Source organism: Ursus arctos, unplaced genomic scaffold (assembly GCF_023065955.2).
Source record: "Ursus arctos isolate Adak ecotype North America unplaced genomic scaffold, UrsArc2.0 scaffold_4, whole genome shotgun sequence".
NCBI lineage: Eukaryota > Metazoa > Chordata > Mammalia > Carnivora > Ursidae > Ursus > Ursus arctos.
In genome coordinates, this window is record NW_026623056.1 from 75,958,019 (window position 1) to 75,978,213 (window position 20,195).

The following is a 20,195-nucleotide window of genomic DNA, read 5'->3' on the forward strand; positions in this document are numbered from 1 at the left end:
TGAACAGAAGAAAGTTTAAATAAAATGTTTGTTTGTTTGTTTGTTTTTTATATATGGTGCATTGAAATTGGACTTCCCAGCCTCCAGAACCATAAGAAATACATTTGCTTTTTATAAGCCATGCAGCCTATGACATTTAACCTATACATTGTATTCTCAGGTCCCTGGTGAGTGAGTGTGTGAGTGTGTGTGTGTACTTCACACTCAATACCAGTATATTTTGCTTTCTTTCCACAGACATTTCTTATCTGATGCAGAGCAGTAGAAATTTCTTAGAACTCAAAGAAAAAAATTTCTCTGACTTTTTGCATTTTCTTTTTTTTCTCCAAGTTTTTATTTAAATTCCATTTAGTTAAAATGCAGTGTTATATGAGTTTCAAGTGTACAATATAGTGATTCAGTACTTCCATACAAAACCAGTGCTCATCACAACAGGTGCCCTCCTTAATCCTCATCACCTATTTAACTCATCCTTCTACCCATCTCCCCTCTGGTAACCATCAGGTTGTTTTCTATAGTTAAAAGTTTGTTTCTTGGTTTTCCTCCCCCCCCCCCCCACCATGTTTGTTAGTTTTATTTCATGAATTCCACATATGAATGAAATCATATAGTATCTCTTTATCTGACTTATTTCACTTAGCATAATACTCTCTAGCTCCATCCATGTCATGGCAAATGGCAAAATTTCGTTCTTTTTTATGGCTGAGTAATATTCCATCACATATATATACCATACCTTCTTTCTTTATTCATCAGTTGATGGACATTTGAGCTTTTGCATTTTCTTTAAGATTTTCTTAATTTTTTTTTTTTTTGAAAGAAAGAGAGAGTGAGCACGAGTGGGGTGAGGAGGGACAGAGGGAGAGAAAGAAACAGACTCCCTTTTGAGCAGGGAGCCCAGCATGGGGCTCAATCCCAGGACTCCGGGAACATGACCTGAGCAGAAAGCAGATGCTTAACTGACTGAGTCACCCAGGTGCCCGAAGCTTTTAGCACTTTTAAATCACTTTTTCTCTAGGATTTATGCTTGAAGGTTAGTTTATTTTTATATAACATTATTTACTTACACTTTCTCTCTTTGAGTATGTTTTAGGATCCGTCTTCTCTTTGTAAATGTGACTAAAGAAATATGTGACTTCATATATTTTATTTCAGGAGAATTGTTATAAGATTTATTTATTTATTTGAGAGAGAGAGAAAGAGTGAGCACAAGAGGAGGAGGACAGGCAGATGGAGAGGCTGAGAGAGACTCTCAAGCAGAGTCACTGAGTGCGGAGCCAAACACAAGGCTCAATCCCATGACCCTGAGATCATGACCTGAGCTGAAATCAAGAGTCAGATACTTAACCGACCGAGCCACTCAGGTGCCCCTCAGGAGAGTTATTATAAATAATAATTTCAAATACTTGTTTGCTCCCATGTTTGCCATATTTTCTTAACCTGGGTTTCTCTGTATGTTGAATCTTTTTTTGTCCGTGTCCATTAGGTAGTATTTGGTCTTTAATCTATCTCAGGATGAATTACCTTGAGTGTTAGTAATGAACTTGAATATTTCACTAATTTAAAACAACTTCTGCTTTTTTGTTAAGTTCTGGTAACTGTTGTTTTGTTTTTTTCTAGTAGCTTTATTAACTCTACTTTGAGTTCTTCAATTTTTGATTCACTTATGTTCTTTCACAGATATAATTTTATACATGCAAAAGTACACATATACATATTATATATGTATACATATGTATCGTATACTCACTGAAATGTGCAATTATACACATTACACATGTATATACAGATAAGTCTATACATATACCTGTATACAGATATGCATATATACACATGCACATTTGCAACTACATATATGTATTAACATAACTGTGTGTGTATATATATATATATGTATTTATGTATGTGTTTGTATATATGCATTTATGGGCTTATTTTACATCCACTAAAATTTCAGTGTGTGTGTGTGTGTGTGTGTGTTTCACTTATAGACCTGAAATGTGGGCATATGTATACACACACATATACACACTCATTTCTGGTTCCAGTGTTGAATGACTGTTTCATCCTATCTGATGCCTGATAGAAATACTTTGTGAGTATTCCTTGCCCTTCTTTTTCTTAAAGTAACTTTGAGTCAGTATAGTTCAAAGTCCTTTAATATTATTCATTGGTAATTGAGTCAGAATTTGCTAGACCAGCTAAATGGGGAGGATTCTTGGAGTGAGGAGGAATCATGGTAGCCTTCCACCTTTCACAATCTGAAATTCTGTTTCCCTGTTGCATGAACTGTTTGGACTGTTTCATATAAACCTAGCCTGTTGGAGAGATTCACTGTGTTGCCCTCTATCTGCTTTTTTGGAACCAAAATGGATGCAAAATGGAACCACTAGCACGATTGACCCCAAATTCATCCTCAAGTCTTTGTCTGCTAGACCATCTCTCTCATCACTCTTGACATTTGTGTGCATGTGTATAAACCTTTTTTTCTGTAAGAATTTCACTTAATATTCTACTGTTAATCCTTGTTTACATTCTTTGTATATGCTATCTAGTTTAACTGAGAATGGAGCTTGTAAAGTTTTCATTTTCCATTCTCTATGCTGTTCTATGATTTTGTTTATAGAAGGAGGGGAAATATAACTACTTTGAAGCAATATTATTCATAAGTTCACACAAATCTCTTTTTCTGTCACTTGGATTGCCTAATCACTAACAAATATTGACAATTATATAAATGCATACATATACATATATGGTTACTTATACTCATATTTACATTTATATATTTCACTTTATTGTCTATTTTTGTCCATTTCACATAGCACTATACTAGTTGCTAGTTAGAATTATATTAGTACATATCAATATTTTCTTCTCCATGAATACAAGTGTTTCATCTGTTTCAATCTACGATAGTTCTAATAAATTCTACTTTTGTTTGCAATAGTTCTAATTTTGTTTGCAGTAGTTTCAATAGTCTCATATATTTCCTGCTCAAAATCTAACTCTATATTATTACTTTTAGTAAGCTTTATATTTTGCCATGGATTTAAGCTTATCAAAAAGTTATAAAAATAATACACAGTATTCCTGTATATTCCTCATCCAGTTCTCCTCTAATGTTAACATTTTGTATTAACTAAGGAAAATGTCACAACTAGGAAACAAGTATTGGAAAAATGCTATTAACCAGTTTTTCAAAGGCTGTATTTTTTGTTTCAGTATCCAGTCCAGGATACAACACCCTGTCTCTTTAATTTCCTGTAATTAGGATAGCTTGTCAGTCTTTACTTGTTTTCAAAGACCGAAAATTTGGAGGAGTACTAATCAGGGTTTTTGAAAATGCCTTTCAGTTTGAGTCTGAGTCATATTTTTCTCATGATTAGACTGTAGTTATGGAATTTGGGGAAGAATACCACAGAAAGGAAGTACATTTTTCATCACATTTAACAGAGTGTACATTATATCAAAATGATTTAACCTTGGTTATATTAATCTTAATCACTTGGTTAAGGTGGCATTTGTTAGTTTTTTCCCTACTCTAAAACAACTATATATACTTTCCTTTTTTTTTTTTTTTAATCTGTGAAGACAAATCTCCAAGTCCAGACCACACTCAAAGAGGGAAAAAGTTATATTCAATCTCCTGGAGCAGGGATCTCTCTCTCTCTCTCTCATCTATCATCATCATCTATATTATTTAGAATTTTCTGTAATATGCATTTCTTTACCTCCATTTATTTATTTAATCATTTATGATAACTATCAATTCATGTATTTTAGTTTTATACACTGCATTATAATCCCATGCCACCTTATTTATTTTATTACTTAAATTTCTCCTGCTTTTGTCATTGGGAGATTTTTTTAATTGGCTTCTATGTCCCTTTGACATGTCCCCATCCTCCTGTCTTTTGATCACTACCTTGTTTTCTGCCACTACAAGATGCCAAAGTTCATCTTGTTTTTGCCTTTCCCAACCCTAGATTTGGCCATTTCTTACATAAATCCTATTTCCTTTTATTTGAAATCAAGATCTGGTTTCTGGGTTTGCCTGTTGAGCACAATCCATAAAATGGGGACAGATGCTCTAATTCAATCACTTCAACTTTTGTTACAAATCCCAGTCTTCAAAGATAAAAATTAAAAATGCCGTTTTTTGACAAATCAAAAAGAAAAAAAACAGACTCTTAAATACAAAGAACAAACTGGTGGTTGCCAGAGGGGAGGTGGGGGGGGGGGAATGAGTAAAATAGATAAAGGGAATCAAAAGTACACTTATCTTGATGAACAATGAGTAATAAAGTAAAAACTGTTGAATTATTTTGTACACCTGAAACTAATATGATACCATATGATAACTAAACTTCAATAAAAATAAATAGATAAAATGTTCTATTTTGGAGATTATATTAGGTGGATTAGTCTGTCTACGCTGTCATAACAAGATATCATTGGGCATCTTAAACCACGGAAAGTTATTTTCTCATAATTCTGAAAGCTACAGGTCCAAGATGAAGGTGCAAGCAGGATTGATTTCTTCTTAGCTTGTAAAAGACCAAGTTCTCCTTCTGTTGTCACATGACTTTTCCTCTGTGCACAGAGAGAGAGATCTCTGTCTCTTAGTCTTATTATATCAGTCCTGTCATATTAGGGCCCCACCCTTATAACTTCATTGAACTTTAATTAGTCCTGTAAGGACCCTGTCTCCAAATATAACAACATTGGTAGTTAGGACTTCAACATATGAATTTGGGAGGAGGACCATTCAATCCATAATGTTAGGCAAAAGCATAATGATTGAAGGGCAGTACATTGTTTTGTGCCTTGCTAAACATTATCTACAAAGAAATTGAAATCGTTACAATTTGGCTGCTTCGGCAGTGGAAAAAATGGGGGCGATAAATCACAAATGACCTGTCTATGCAATAGTACTTTAACTCTTTCCTTTGTTTTATGGGAGCATCTTTATAAATTAGGCTGGTTTGACATATAGTGACAATCTCAATTTTTGAAGTTTTGTATTTTTTGATGAAGCTTCCCTCTAATATATTAGTGCTACTCTTGAAATCCAAAATTACGAATGAAAAATCAAACACTATGTACCACTGGAGTCCCTGATATTATTTTGAAATAAATTATCAGTCCAACTATTTCCAGTAATTATGAAAGAATTAAGTCATCTCTGTTTTCTTTGACAATTGTATGGCATTCTGTGTATTCTTTGAAATACCAAGAGAAATACTTCATTTTCTGCTAAAGTAAGTAAGAAAAGCATCAAATTGAACAGAAAATGTGATCAATTTTCCTTTCACTCTCCTTTTTCTCCACTAGATTTTTTGGTTCAGTCAAAGCAAACAAATAGATGTTTTATTAATAATTTTATAAACTCTTTTGTAAACTCTGCTAAAATTTTGGCAACAAATCAAAGGAAATGAACAAATAACAAGACAAGCAGATGCAAACAACAATAAAAGCAATCAGAATCGATTCTATTTTTGCACGATGGTCCTTGGTGGCTTGTCTGTAGTTTCTGATGATTAGTGCCTCAGGAAAACAATTTAGTGAAATCAGTGTTCCATTTATTTTCTGTATCTTTTCAGTGGCTGGAGAGATTGCTAAAACTGTATGTGACAATGAGCTAAATCTACATATATTATAAACCTATCAATTCTTATACTTTTTAAAACTATTTTCAAACTTAGTACTGTGTGAAAGCTACTGCAAAAATATAAGAACTCAAAATCTGTATGATATTTTGGAAATAATTTAGTAAATCATATAATTTAAATTAATATTTGCTGTTACAAAGTTATATAAAATAAAATATGGGTGTATAATTACTTATCTCCTATTTTTATTGCTTATTGCCATTTATTAATCTATTCTGTTTTACTAATTTGTTGTTGGAGACATTTGAATGTCCTATCCATCTGTACTTGTAATTGATTGTAAAGGCACATCAATTATACATAACTAGAATATCTTATAATTTTTAAGTTACTAATTTCTCTCTTTTTTTCTCCTTTTCCATTATAGTGACCCTTGGGATATTGTCATTTTTAAACACTTACCCACAAGAAGAAACACATTAGACAAATTAAATATTGATGTTCACAGTTGTATCATACAACATTTCATAAGCTCATACCAAATAATACTACTAAGTACCTCCTTGCTAGGATATTCTCTGCTGATGAAAATTCTTTATCATTTCACCTTATAGGGAAAACAGACATAATTTTAACACTGATTATCTGAAACTGCACAGTTTCCTTTTTTCCTCCCAAAAACAAGTGGTCAAAGACTACAAAAAACATTGTTTTATTTGGCAACTGATTCTCTTTCCTACAATAACACAAAATCTAAAAATTACATTTAAGAACACAGAATGGTTGTATTGAAGTCTTAGAATTGACACTGTCTTAGTCTGTTTGGGTTTTCATAACAGATTACCATAAAATGGGTGACTTATAAACAACAGAAAATTATTTCTCCCAGTTCTGGAGGCTGGGAAGTCTAAGCAAGGCACAAGACAGATCTCTTGGGAATGATCTCTTCCTGGTTCATTTTTGCTGTGTTCTCACATGGCAGAAAAGGCAAGACCCTCTCTGAGGTCTCTTTTATAAGGACACTGATCCCATTTACAAGGGCTCTGCCCTTATGACCTAATCATCTCCCAACCCCCCATCTCCAAATACCACTACATTAGAGTTTCAATGTGTGCATTTTTGGAGGACACAAACATTCAGTCTACAGCAGATAATAAACACGTGCTTATATATAAAATGTTGTGTAATTCCATAACACATCATCTTTAATTTGGTAGTTTGGGAATTATTTTTTTAAATGAATCTATTAAACACTTTGTAAAATATCTCTCAGAATTAGATTTTAGAAAATTCCGTCAGTCATTTATTGGATTTGCCAGAGTAACAGCATGGAATACTTGACAAAAATTATTAACGACCTCACCTATCTCGTACATCTTGCTGTATATTAAAAGTTGTTACAGTCATTGTTTCAGTTGACAATGGATATATACACAGCTGTCACCATTTATATATTTTGCCAATTGATGTAATAAATAAGGTTCCTCATGAGGGTGGCAGAGAGAGAAGTGAGTAGGAAGACAAAAGAGATGAAAAGAATACCATACGTTTCAGGGCAAATGTCATTGGAATATCTCCAAGGCCTAGAGATTGATGAATAAATTAAAGTACACATATTTATGGTTGCTTATAATATATTGCCTGCATATTTCCCTTTATGTGGAATTTTAATTATTTTCAAAGAACAGCTCAAATTAAATCATTTTAGTCCTTTCTTTATACTATTTGGGAAGTTTACTTCATGACTTCTCTGTTAAAGACATTGTTTTGAACAATTATACAACACATTATTTATCCTTAAATATTGGAAGCTTCCAAGCTAGTTTGGTATATCATATATCATCTATTAGGCAAGATATTATAAGTTGAGTACATGATAAATTAATGTACTGTGTTTATGACATATCAGACTTTATCTTAAACACTTCACATTTATGAAGGTACCGAACGTGGAATAAAGGAATAGAGGAATTAAAGGAATAAATTTATTGAATGACAAAGCCAGAATACATACTAAATAAATAGCTGAGCCTGATTTCTTAAACCTGGTGCTATTGTTTACATCTCCTCCAAAAAAGGCATTACAATGGAGATATTTAAAACATAGGATTTTTCTTTTTATATTGAGTGTTAACACTACGTAGGGTAAAGTAGGTGGAAAATAAGGCTAGTGGAATTTATACTACAGGGAAGAAGCTTGAAATTATGAGACCGAAAATTTATCTAGGGCAGCCAGGACATTGTCATCTCCTCACCTCCAAAAAGACAGAGAGAAAGACCTTCAGAGAAATCCTCTCTCTGAGGTGAGTGGAAGGTCCCTTGGTTTTATTCATCTTAGAACGTAAACAAGTGTCTCCAGGAGAGAGTTTAAAGGCATCTAAAAATTTATTGCCCTTAGAATGTACCACCCAGTAGCTGAGTAAGTATCTAGAGAGCAGCTTTAAATCCCAGAGAAAAGACTCAAAAGACCAAAGGAGGCCTGAATAGCTGTTTTAAGGAAATAAACCTCCAGTTAATTTCTGTAACAGGGGACAGAGTTTGTGTGGTTATATTCAACTGAACCATGAAGAGAGAGGTTTAAAATCCTGTCTGATTCTGTCATCTTCATTATTTCTGGCATTTAGCTGCATCAACAACTTGCTCGAGGTCAATATACAAGTAGAGGAAAACAGTTAGTTCCTTACTTGCAGGATATCCAAAAAAAAAAAAAAAAAGAGAGAGAGAGAGAAAGTGGGAAAAAAAAGAAAAAGCAACCTATATTTGTCAAGACAGAATATCTGTGACTCATTAAAAACAAAGCAATAGCTGAAGGGGATAGACAATTCCTATGTCTTGGAGCTAAAATTAAAATTTTAACCTTATTTTCAGTTAGTTGAATTAAAGGAAAGGTATTCAGTGCTATAATCCATATTATAAACTTGGAGAGAATAAATATGAAGTATACCACAAATCTCAGAGCAAAAATAGAGATAGAAATCATGAGGGAAGACATGATATAGTCTTTAAAGATATATTCAAGGGCCTACTTAAAATAAATAGTGTCTTCACAAGAAGGAAAGAAAGAAAGAAAGAAAGAAAGAAAAAGAAACTTAAGAGATGGGGAAATTTCCTGAGCTAAGGAATGGTCTAAGTTTGGAGATTCAGTGAGGACTATCCAAGTTCCAGTCTGGACTGAACTGATAAACACATGTTATATGCATGTGATTTTTCAGGATATGATTTTTGAATTAAAAATAAACCACTACTTCTGATAGAAAGAAATGAAGTCACAGGATAAGTCAGCACCCTGAGATCTGGAGAGAGAGAAAAATACAGAATCACAGCCAGGATCTGATTACCAGAGGCAGGAGCCTTTGGAGCCACAGACTTGTAGGAACACTTAAACAGGAGCTGTGATGAATTACTTGAGGCTGTATGTAAACTGAGTTGAGCATTAAAAACTCCTGGGAGTCTAGCAGGGAGAAGCAAGAATAATTATCATGAAAGTACCCAAACCCTTCCCCATAACATAGGTCTACTCTGCAATAGAAAATGCTTCACCTGCCTGATTGGAAGGACATTTACCCAACTCCAGCCCCTTTTAGATTTATTGTCTTACCTAAAATGGGATGAAAAAAACAAAGAACCCACTTGTGATGGTCACTGCCCCCTAAAAGATTAATAAGACAGTCCGAAAAGAAAAAGCAAGTAATAGCATCAGACTTATACATGACACATATGTTGGAATAATAAAAAAATTAATAACTATTATTAACACATTAAGTGTTCCAATAAGAAAAGAAGACAATAGAAAGAAAAGAAGGATATAAGCAAAGAGATGCAAACTCTAAGAAATAACAAAAGAAAATGCTAAAAAACAAAATCACAGTGACAGAAATGAAGAAGGCCTTTGATGGAATAATCAGTAGACCAGATAAAACCCACAGAAGAATTGGTGAGCTGGAAGAACTTCTGAAACTTAAATGCAAGGGAAAAAGAAGAAAGAAAGAAGAAAGAAGAAAAAGAAAGAAGAAGAAGAAGAAGAAGAAGAAGAAGAAGAAGAAGAAGAAGAAGAAGAAGAGGAGGAGGAGGAAGAAGAAGGCAACACAGAGAACTTAAGAATTGTGAGATAATTTCTAAAGATGTAACATAGGTATAATTGAAATACCAATAGAAGAAAAATGAAATAGAAAACAAGTTTGAAGCAATAATGATTGAGAATTAAAATAATAATAATAATAATGACAGTCACCAAAGTATGAATGCCAGAATCTCAGAGAATATGTAATAGGAGAGATACAAAAAAATCTCCACATAAGCATATATGCCAAAAGTCAAAGAAATATGCAGAGCTGTGAAAGAATCCAGGACTTGGAAGTGGGGGCAGAAAGACATGTATCCATAGAGGAAGAGGATAAGAGTAATAGCAGATTTCCTGTCATGTGTAGGCTAACAAGAAGAGAGTAGAGTGAACTATTTGAAGTGATTAAAAAACAAAACAGGGGCGCCTGGGTGGTGCAGTCCTTAAGCTTCTGTCTTTGGCTCAGGGCGTGATCTCGGCGTTCCGGGATCAAGCCCCACATCAGGCTCCTCTGCTGGGAGCCTGCTTCTTCCTCTCCCACTCCCCCTGCTTGTGTTCTCTCTCGCTGGCTGTCTGTCTTTGTCGAAGAAATAAATAAAATCTTTAAAAAAAAAAAAAAACAAACCTAGAATTCTATATCCAGTGATATTTTTTTTTCCTGAAACAATAAGGAGAAGTAAAAGCTTTTCAGACAAATAAAGACAGAGAATGCATCATTGGAAAATCTACACTGCAGTAAACACTAAAGGAAATACTTAATACAGAAGGAAAAATGTGTATGTGTGTATATATATATACACACACACATATACATATATATATTTTATATACATGTATATACGTTATATATGTGTATATATGTACTATAAAATATCCACATATAAGTGGACCTGCACAGTTCAAACCCACGTTGCTCGAGTCAATTGTAAATGAATATATATATAGAGAGACTCTCTCTCTCCATATATACATGTATATACATATATACACATATATGGAAGAGGTAGCACCTTTAAGAGAATGTTATATAAAACTTTCTGTGAATAAATTTGAAAATTAGGCCAAATCTCTAGAAACATACAAATTATTAAGATGTAAACATGGAGTCCTAAAACTGACAGAATTTTTAAACCATTTCAAATATTCCCACAAAGAAAAGATAGAACACAAGTGATTGTACAGATAACTTTCCTAAATATTTAAGGTCTAGAGACTTGAAAATTATGCAAAATGCTGCAGGAAATAAAACAGGAAGGGAAAGCCTCAATTAATTTTGAAAAACAGTTTAATATTCTTATCAAAACCAACCAAGGACTGTATGAATAAACAAAATTACAGATCACTATCATTTAAGACCACTGGTGCAAAATTTTATCTCAGATGGACAAAAATGAGATTAGGTTATGATCAGATGGGAATTATAGGAATAAAATGTCAATATAATATTATAAAATTATTTAAAATTAGTATGGTAAGCTCAAAAGGATAAATGCCATAAGTTATCTTAAATGCAAATAACCCTTCTATAAAATCAAACACTTATTTATAATTTAAAAAGTATAAAATAAATCCTTTTCAACTCCATAACAGGAGATAATCTACTAAATTTTAAAAACAACATCATAATGAATGGTAAAATATTGAGTGCATTGCTGTTATAATCAGGTACAAGACAAGGATGCGTGCTATCACCTTTCTATTCAATGTTCTTCAGCAATAATTTTGTATTGTTGCAGTAATACCAGATGAAAAAGAAATATCTATGTTTCTAGTATAGAAAATTAAATAAAGTGTAATTTAGGGACACAATGTGAGCTCTAATGAAATAAAAGAGCATCATTAGCACAGTCATTGTAATAGCTGTCCTGGAAGAAGGGAGGTGGGGGGAAGGATGACATAACCAGGAATCTAGAACAGGGCATTTTAGAGACATGGCATCATTGTATTTCTTAAGTTGAATGGTGAACACACTAGGGTTCATTTTATTATTCTTGTTGTTTTGATTCCAATAGAAATTATCTGTGCATGGTTATGAATAATATATTTCATAAGAAAATTCTACTCTGGACCAAAAGGCAAAAATATATGAGTTTAAGGTCACTCGATGCCCAGTTCAGAGCTTCCTTCCACTGATTATCTGGCTTATAAATTATTGGGATTCCAGAAATATTTCCTTTATGCACTACAATATTTCATTTAAGGATAAAGTCTTTTTAAATAATCTGTCTCTCAATACAGCTAAGTGTTTTCTCTCATTCATTATCCAGCACCTGGATGTGGTTGGTCCGATAGTGAGGTTGGAGCTAACTCATTGCAAGTCAGAATCAGGGAACTTTGTCTAGATTACCATAAATGTATATTTTTTCATCTCATTATGGATAAATCTTTCAAAATATGCTAATAATACTTCCAGAAACAATAATTTTGGTTTAAGTTCTAGTATGTAGGGTGGCAAAGGAATGATAAAGTCAAGGAGTGTGTGTAAATTGTCTCAACACTGTAATTTATTTAAAAATTTTTTAATTTGGATTATAAAAAGCATACAATGTTATATTAGTTGCAGATGCACAATATAATGACTCAACAATTCTATGTGACTCAGTGCTCATCACAATAAGTGCATTCTTATCTAACACTGTACTTTAAAATTAAACAAATGTCTACTAAAACCTGTTAAGATATGAAAATGCCTTAATTGCATTTTACCATACTTTAATAGATTTTACCCTGAGAATTCTCTTGATTAACTAAGGATTTAATCTTTGACCATTGTCTAAAACCGATCATCTAGGTTACATGCTTAAGTATGTAAGTTAACATGATTGTAAAACAAATTAAGTAAAAATAACATCCACTTTGAAAAGTACTTAAATTAAGCAGCATGTTCTTATAATATTCATTATATTCAAATTCATTTCCACTCAATATTCCCCTGAGATTGAAATTCAGAAACATGTGAATCTATTTTTATAATTTTCTGTACATTTGTGGAGACACACTGCCCTCTTTTGAACAAAAGCAGTTAAATTTCAGGGGGAAAAGTGAAGCAAAATCAGAATTCACTGAATGATATAGGGAGAGGATGCTAAATAAGTCATCTTTCCCTTTTTACAAAGGGCTAAAGCATGACTATTGGACTGGATTTTAATTTCTCAAGGCCAAACTTTCTTTTGTATATTTTTTTGTTTTTTGTTTACTTTTATGGGTTCATTTGAACACAGCTTGCTGTTTAAAGAATTTTCATACACTTGGAATTCTCATCTTAAAAATATCCAATATTTCAGTAATTAATTAAAAAAAACCCTGATATGCTCTGCAGATCGTCTATAATATTTTATAGACCATTCAACTAAAAAACCTTAAAAAAACCTGAAGTGTTTATGACTGTTTTACTATTTGCTATCATTCATCTGCACAAAGGCTTTGTCCTTAACAAGAGTACCCACAGTTTAGCGGTAAGGCCATTGCAATAAACCTGTCAGTGTGTGGTCCACTGTGTGTATACAAGTTTATAAGATAGTCTCTGTGGTATTTGGCTACTTAAAATTTATTTCTTGAATGCCACATCTATATTAACTTTTTCTCTTATTTTGTAATCTTTGGAAATTCTAAGTTAAAAAATTAAATATAGACTTCAAAATGAATGTGGCAATTTCATAATTGTCAGTTGTTTCTGAGAAAAATATTGAGACTCAGCATGACAAAGGAATATTTTCCACACAATATTATGTTATAGATGTTTTGATCACTGATTCTTGAGTGAAAGTAGATGAGTACAGAATATGGTAGCACTGTAATAAACATAGTGCAATTACTCTCTCTAATAGATATCTACTCATTACATTTTAAGATGAATTTATTATTCACGTTTGTTAAGTCCTCTTCTCCTCTGTGACCCAAAAGTATAGTCCCTAGGGAAGAGTGAGCAAAAGATTTTCTTCTGCCCTCTGTATTTTGCCCTCACCCAAGATGGAGAGTCAGACAAGCATATCCTTTGTTGTGGTCAAATGTGAATGATTTAATAAGATAGCTAATAATTACAAAGTTTTGTTGATAATAAAAATGAAAATAAGATTGAATGTACAACAGATTATTGTCACTTCTACTGAAAAGTAACAGGTACCTTCAGTTCCTGGACAAGATGGTTAAAAGAATCACCAACAAGTTGGCGGTTCCAACAAGTACTTACATGGTAGAAACAGAAAGTAAGGTAGTAAGTGCAGGAAGCTAACCAAGAAAGTGGCAATCTAATATAATTAGGAAGAGGCTGTAGAGGGGATGGAAAGACACAAATAGAAAATGGGATAGAAAATGGATTATTTATCATGTCCCCACTTCTAAGAAGAGAACAGGTTGTACTCCATATATATTCCACCACACTTTACTCACAACACTGCAAAACAAACAAACAAACAAACAAACAAACACACCGCCCCGAACCTAAAGAATCTAATGTCCATCATTGAGGGCATGTCCTACCGAAAGAAGGGAAACAGTTTCTCCTGATTGACTAAAGACTTTCCAAACTTATATTAGGCACCTTATAAAATGACAGCCAAAGAATTCCTACACATTTTAGTCTGCTCAGGCTGCTATTACAAAATACCATAAGCTGGATGGCTTATACATAATAAAAATTTATTTATCACAGTTCGGAGGTTGGAAATAGAAGATCAGATGCCCATATGGTCAGGTTCAGATTCTATATCTGCTGAGAGAGGGTTTCCTGGTTCATAGATGGCCTTTTTTTCACTGTGTTCTCAACATGGTAGAAGGGGTGAAGGAGCTCTCTCGGGCCTCTTTTATAAGGTACTAGTCCCATTTATGAGGCTTTCCCCTTATGACCTAATCACCTCCCAAAGCTCACCTCCAAATACCATTGCCTGGGGTGTTAGGTTGCAAAATATGAATTTTCTGAGGGGACACAAACGTTTAGTCCACAGTGCTGGGTTTAACTAGATATTGTTAACGTGAATGTCAATTTCTTCTGAGATTCTAAAACCTTTCCAATTAATTGATTAAGTCCACATTAAAAGACTGTCTTTGGGGAGCCTACACATGAACAGGAAGGACTTAAAGAACCTGGAGAACGTTTTTCAACAGCCTCCTTCTTTAGGCATCCCTACTACAAAAGTCTTCTATATATGAGTGACCTGGTATCCTTGGAGTTTTAACTCAACTTCATGGCAAACATAAAAACCCATGCTTTACTGTCTTCATCCTTGAACAGATGGCAAAGGCCTATGTCCTTTGTTTTAGGGCAATAGCTCCAAAAATAATCAATGTTTTTACCTGAGCTAGTTCTAGGCTCCCCACTTGATCTCATTGTTCTTCATGCAGTTCATGTATTACCACGACTGAAGAAACACTTTTAAGCCAGTAGATTAACCTGCTATCAGACTCTATTGTCACCTCTCTATCACATTACTATTCCCCACTATGACACCCTGAATCCTGCCACTTTCTGGGCCTTACCACAGTAGGATACTCACTAATGTCATACTCACTTAGGGACATTTATCTTGCTTAGATGAAAGATTCCCACTGAGAATATGACCTAATATTATTTGTTGATGGATCATGCTTCAATATTGAAACTTCTGATTCATAAAAAGCATGTGCTGTCACTAATAAGAACTCTCCTTTATTATACAGATCTGAGATAAAATTTCACATGGAAGAAATACTGTACAAACTAGGGTTTGTCAACTAATCAATGGTCATAGAGTGCACACATAGACAAATAACAGACCTGCTTTTTGAGGGTACATGACCTTGCTAGTGTTTACACGGTCAATAATAGCCATAGACATAATAAGTGTTTCTCTTGATCACAGTCTCTTGTTTTTAGAAGTAGAGAAAAAGCATTATTCATAAATTTGTAAAACTTGTCATAACTTAAAGGTGCTTATATATAATTTTTAAGTCACACCAGTATGACACGGTCTCTTGATAATTATCAAATGGAAGTATAAATGGAAGACAAATATTCCTATTTTGAGGAAGATTGTTAATCTAGTAACTACTAGACAGAGAATGAACCCCCACTTTTCATTGGTAGAGTTTATTATTTGCTTTGCTGCTCAGTGACAAAAAACTAAGACATTATATTAAAGAAACAAGAACATACACTGAATTCTTAGTGCATTAACAAAATCCTTGATGACTAATGCCAACAAACCAAGGGAAATTATTTACATAACAAAAATAGACACTAGCTTTATATTACCATTCCCAAGCATTTACATTGGTATGAACTGATATAATAACTTGCTTCTGTGTGTTATCTGGAACCAATGGTTACTTTTCATTAACACCATTAGTCTTATAAAGAGATGTATGTTATTGTGTTTTCTTTAAAAGGAGGTTATATTTTTGCATATGAATATAAAATTGTACAGATGCTCATTTTAATAAGATAATACAAAGAGATAGGTAGAACTCAAAAGCTTTAATATGCAGAATCTTCCTTATATAAAAATAAGAAATGAATGATAACAAGTTTTAAGATATTTCCACTTAAATTTTCACCCAAGCATAGAATGGAAAAATCAAAAAAAGGAAACAGGAACATGGTGTTCATCTTCAGTTATCCACAATACATTTATCACTGACACCTTAACTACAAAAATTTTTAATAATCACACTTTCGGGATAGTAGGTACAGTTTTCTACAAGGCTAACATAAATTTATTAATCACAGTTTGTAGGATGTTAGGAGTTTGACATGGAAAAGTGTACTAAAAGCATTTTGAAGTTGCTGAAATCAAATATCATGTCCACTTCACATTTTCACTTTTGAAATAAGAACAGATTTCTTGTGGTAATGGAGAAAAAAATGTGTTACAGCTTATAGTGGCAAACTGTATATATTATGGATTTAAGTAGACAAGTAATAGTATCTTTCCAGGACTACAACCATCCTACAATTTCTCAAAAACTTACTGTTCAATCCTGTGGATGTTATTTCACAAACATACACACACACACACACACACACACACTGATAATCTTGTTGGTTGTTGGTTGATGTTACTCATACAAATACTGGAGCAGATTGTGCTATAAAATTTTGGAAAGTGGCATGCTCAACTTGAGTGGGAGGTGTTATAGTGTAGCTTCGTACTGTACCATCCCACAAGAATATTTGTAACTATAACCTTCCTCTGCCGAGCTCGGGAACATTATATTCATTTGATTATTTAAAGCTCCGTTGAATAGAACATAATAAGTAAAGTTCTGTTCAAATGGTGAGTAGTGTTTTTGTTCAAATACCAATAAAATAAATTCTCAAACCATTCATTCCATCTAATAAATTTATTATTATATTTATTCTACTTAGTTAAAAATGTTAGTTTCTTATAATTGTAATTCCCCTAATTCTCTTCTTAATAATATACATTTGCCATTTTGTAAATGGCCCTCTTTTTTTGAATGGTGCTCACCTCTTCATCCTCAAAAAGATCGATCCATCTCAAAATGTCAATATCTGTGTCATGACATTATGCAATGCTATTTGTGAAGTATTTTTTTTTTAAAGATTTTATTTATTTATTTGACAGAGATAGAGACAGCCAGCGAGAGAGGGAACACAAGCAGGGGGAGTGGGAGAGGAAGAAGCAGGCTCATAGCGAGGAGCCTGATGTGGGGCTTGATCCCAGAACGCCAGGATCACGCCCTGAGCCAAAGGCAGACGCTTAACCGCTGTGCCACCCAGGCGCCCCTGTGAAGTATTTTTTAATTGTCTGTTCATGAGCTATCCAGAAAGAGATTTTGAAAAGATTGAAGGTTATGACTTTCACATTTAATTTCTAGAGACTGTAGAGTATAATTTCCAAGGTACAAGTAAGGAATCTTTGTTGTTGTTGTTGTTAATTAGTGCACTTTTTACAAGATTAGAAAAATGGTTCACCATAAAACACAAACCCTTAAAAGTCTGTCAAAAGCTCAATTGTCACCTTAAAAAAATTTTGATGTTTTTACATCAATAAAAATGTGATTATTAAATTAATTTAAAATTCTAAATTATAAAGCACATTTAATTTTTGGTGCTGTAAATCTTTAAAGCAATACATTTAGGCTAATATTTGTGCTGAAATTCTGTAAACTTGTACTAAAATTTGCATTCATTGATATAATTTATAAATAATCTGCAAAAAATTATTTTGCTAATTTTCTTATTTTTAATCTATTAACCTCAATGAACTTAGATATCATTGTCTAATAAATATAATAGATAAAATATATTGTTATCACCTAGAATCACAAATGTGACAAATTAAAATATAGTTGTCTAGGTTATTTATTAAAATTGTAGAGAATGAATATATCAAGTTCTTAAAGTAAATCTTACACTTGGGATTGCAGTTGTGATTCTGATAACCTACACCAAGTGAACTCGTTGTATGTAAGTTAAACTGCAATTTTTGTTCAAATACAGGAGCTAATATTTGCACATAATATAATTTTATGTAATAGCAATAGTAAAAGAAAAACTGAATTTTTTTTTTTTTGTGAACTAGCAGTTTTGGTTAGCTCATAAGAATTTAGGTGTTGATGGGTTACCATTAACTACCTGCCTTTGCCTTTGTCCTTTGAAGTCTACTGAACTTTGAAGTTATTCCTATTTTTTTTAAATGAGAAACTAAAAAATATGTGAGAACATTTAAACAAAGAACATGATATACATCTTTTCATATGAACTTAGTATTGTAGTAATGCAATTTCTCTTACACTTATTTTAATATACTACTTATCTAGAATTTTCCACATGAACAATTATTAGGCTTACAAGATGTTGATCATGTTTTATGCTTTTAAAATCATAATACAACGGTTAGCATTTTACTTTAAATATCCAAATACCCAGACAAATCTAAAAGGCAAATTAGGAGGTCAGTATGAAAATGTTCAAGTCTTAGCTTTTCTGGAATAATTATTTCAGAATATTTTCCCTAGAAAAGCACCACGTTCTTTTTTATTTACACGATTATCATTTATATTTGGGGGGAAGCTATTCAATTTAGGGAAGCTGGCTTGCTCATCTGCAAGCTTCCAATGAATATTAAGTATACTAACACATGTAAATCTCAGTGCAGTGACTGACCAACACTGACCATTCAGTACATAATAACTATTGTTAGAATTACTTTACACGTGTGTATTTTAAAATGCATTGAGGCCTGACTATAATAAAGTCAATATCGCCTTCATTTTCCTCCCCCTATCCTGCATATACTTCTATTGCAACATTCACAAAATAATATCACATTCAGAAATTGTTTTTAATTCTGAGATACTCATCGTTTCACGTCTAAAATTGTCAGGTCTTTTCATTTTCTTCTAGGTTAACAGTTAATGAAGATTTCCAGCAGAGTGTAAAGGTGGCAATTACAGCAGAATTTTTGAGCTGCAGAGCTCGGTTGAAAAGTAAATTCTATCTTAATCAAAGCCCCATCAAGAAAGAGGTAGCAAAGGGTAATGCAGTAGTTACACTGGGTAGGTATTTGTAATGGAAGCACTGCTGCTCTTACAGCCCTGATAGCATCTGTTCTCAAACAGCCATGTTGAGGGGAAAATATCCGTTCTTGTGTTTAGGTTCACGCATTTGTTCTGTTCTTGAGATATGATTTACTTCACATTTTCGATAAGAGATTAATAAGATTATTCTTTATGGTTTCTTTTTTCTAATCACTGAAGTAAATATGGTTATTAAATATAATTTGAAAATCACTGGAGGGTACAAGGAAGCAGTAAAAAAAGATTGTATATGACATGTCATTTAATGATATACTTATCCTTAAAGTCACCTCAAAATGTATGTTCATATTTCCTTGTATTTAATATTTTATATAACACTCATTGGAAGCTTGCAGATACACCAGCCAACTTGCATCAGTTAAACAGCTTTCAAAAGATCCAAATGACAAAAGTATGAAAGCAGGAAGTTGATTCTAAGTCTGAATCTAAACTTCAATTTATACAATGTAATAACTATTTTTCAAATGGAGAATAATAAAAAATAATGATAATAATAAGTTTTCTTTATAAATTATCTCAAAAGTAGAATTTGCATTTCACAGATGTCCCATTCTCAGGGTAAATATTGGATAATCTTTAGCATATTAACCATTCATTGTCTTAATAACATTTTTAGTTACAGTTCATATTGAAGTAATTTAATTTGCAACAGAGTTGTGGTAACCAGGTCATCTTTTTCCTTAAAGGCTACAAATCACAAAAATTCTGGCATAAACTACTTGGCTGTCTCCAGACTTGGAACCAGTCGTCTGAAACAAATTTGTCAATGTAGTTTCGTTGATACTTTTAAAGAAATTGATTTAACACTTAAAAACGTCTGTTTAAATGAAAAAAGGATTTCTTGATATTGAAAGAATTTCCAAGTTTCAAATGTTAAAATGGTTGATACCTACATCAAATTTATATTTGAATAAATAAAGACTTTGCATAACACTTCAAAGGTTGTCATAAAAGGCATAAAATAATAAAACAAAGACCGA